The sequence below is a fragment of the Micropterus salmoides genome, unplaced genomic scaffold (assembly GCF_014851395.1).
Source record: "Micropterus salmoides isolate LMB-PRFRI ecotype aquatic unplaced genomic scaffold, ASM1485139v1 Ms_hic_scaffold_5, whole genome shotgun sequence".
NCBI lineage: Eukaryota > Metazoa > Chordata > Actinopteri > Centrarchiformes > Centrarchidae > Micropterus > Micropterus salmoides.
The window spans coordinates 38,570,466-38,572,568 of record NW_024044237.1 but is presented as its reverse complement, the minus strand read 5'-3'; positions in this window follow the sequence as shown (position 1 = coordinate 38,572,568).

Sequence of the window (2,103 nt, the reverse complement as noted above, 5' to 3'; positions counted from 1 at the left end):
GAGACTCGCGTCGTCTGTCGTAAATGTTTGTATGTTGTGAACATGAACAGAAGAGAAACGGGAAGCATCTGAGCGTTTACGTTCACGCGTTAATACACCGATCAGCCGTGACGTTATGACCACCTGCACAACATTGTGAGTGTGTCGATCCTGCTGGAAGCGTGCGGATGGAAAAAGCCTCATCAATGGAGCGCCGATACTACGATTCACCATGGCAACGGGTAGATGAAGGCAGAGCCTCCATTTTAATGGGGTGGAGCTTAAAAATGAGTGTCATTTAAAAAAAAGTGGAGGAACTTTAACAATATTAATTAGTCCGCTGATTCAGCACAGCAGACCTGACTTCCCTCAATGAAAGTCTTTATTACATTTGATATTTTAATTTATTTATAGCCACAGCTGGAAGCTGACGGCACAAAACGCCAAATCCAACAGGTAAGACGCAGTTTACTCAGACCGCAGTCCGACCCGTAGGCAGCTGCTGGAAAGTTTGTCTGTGTCCAAACTGACTGTGAACTTTTAGACGTCTATTTTAAATAATAAAATATTACTCGTTTTTTAGGCCATTTATTGAAATGTATTGAAAACAGAAAACATCCTGATGGAAACATCACGAACATGATGCCGGGTCAGGACCGGAGCGCTCTGCAGCGGGGAGTCGAACAGAAGATCGTCTCCAGAGTGATGTCGGCGAGGAGCCTGCAGAGCCCAAAGGATCCTGAAGGACAGAACCCACCCAGCTGCATGCTGGGAGGAAACGTAAATGTTTCTGCTGGCGCCGTGTAGCCTGTGCTGAGGAGAAATCCACGCTGTCCGGAGATCATTGATGAAGATCATGTTTGGGTAACGAACGTAAACTTCTGCAGGTGAACGCGTTCGTGTACGTGCCTTGATATCGACCGGATGAACGAGGAAATGTCAGACGGCCGCTTCAGGCTGCGCAGGAGGGGAGAAGTTGAGAGGTGGGGCCTCTGTGGTTCGGCCTTGTCGGTCCAGCACGTCCCACAGACGCCGGATTAGATTGAGATCAGGAGGCCAACACCGTTTCCATGACGGCGGCCTCGGGACTCGAACCTTGGTTCGCTGTAGACCAATGCTACGCGTCAAAGTAACATCCACGTGACCGGCAGCACCCAAGGTTTCCAAGGTCCAGAGCATCACACTGACTTCTTCCCATAATGCATCGCGGTGCCGTGTGTTTCCCCCAGATAAGCGAATCGCACGCACCCGGCCCTCCGGTGAAGAAAGCGTGCTACGTCAGACCGGGCCACCTTCTTGCATTGCTCTGTGGTCCAGTTCTGATGCTCACGAGCTCATTGCAGGCGCTTTCATCAGTGGACAGGGGTCAGCGTGGGCCCCCCGAGGCCCCCCGAGGCCCCAGACGCTCTGTGTTCTGACCCGTTTCAGACAACTTAAGATGTGCAGAGATGCAGGCAATGCATTTTAAATCCAGCGGGACAAGAAGAAGACAGGAACAGAGACGGCCGGCTGCAGCAGGGAGACGTGTGCAGGACGTCTCCTGGAGCTGCTCAGGTTTCTGCTAACAGCTGCTTTATTCCACATCTGCATTCACCACAAAGGACAAACTGGATCCTGCGCTCTGTTTACTTTCCTGAAAATCTGTGCAATACATTTATCTGGTGGTGGATTTAAATTCAGAAATTGTCCCTGTTTTGAAATTGCGAGGAGAAAACATTAAAAAACAGCCTAAGTTTGTTCAATTTTATGCTCACAATTCTGGCCAAACGATTGTTTTCTTAGTATTTTATTGAGTTTTGAACACCACTGTTGCATCACCATTACAGTTGACTCTCAACATATATTACATAGTGATGATACATTTTTGGACAAAAAGAAGAAATAAAAATACAAATCTAAAATGTTTAGAGCAGAAGAGGTAATAGAAATCAGAAAAAAATAAACAAAGAAAAAACAAACGCATGGATCTAATGTACAGTTTTACAATAAGCAGCACGTTCTCATCTGGTTGCAAAATATTGCACGTGTTTTCCCCATTTCCTCACATATTTTTCTGCCCTGCCATTGATGTTGAAAGAGATTTTTTCGCCCCCCCGGGGCAGTAACTAGCAGGTGGCGCATTTG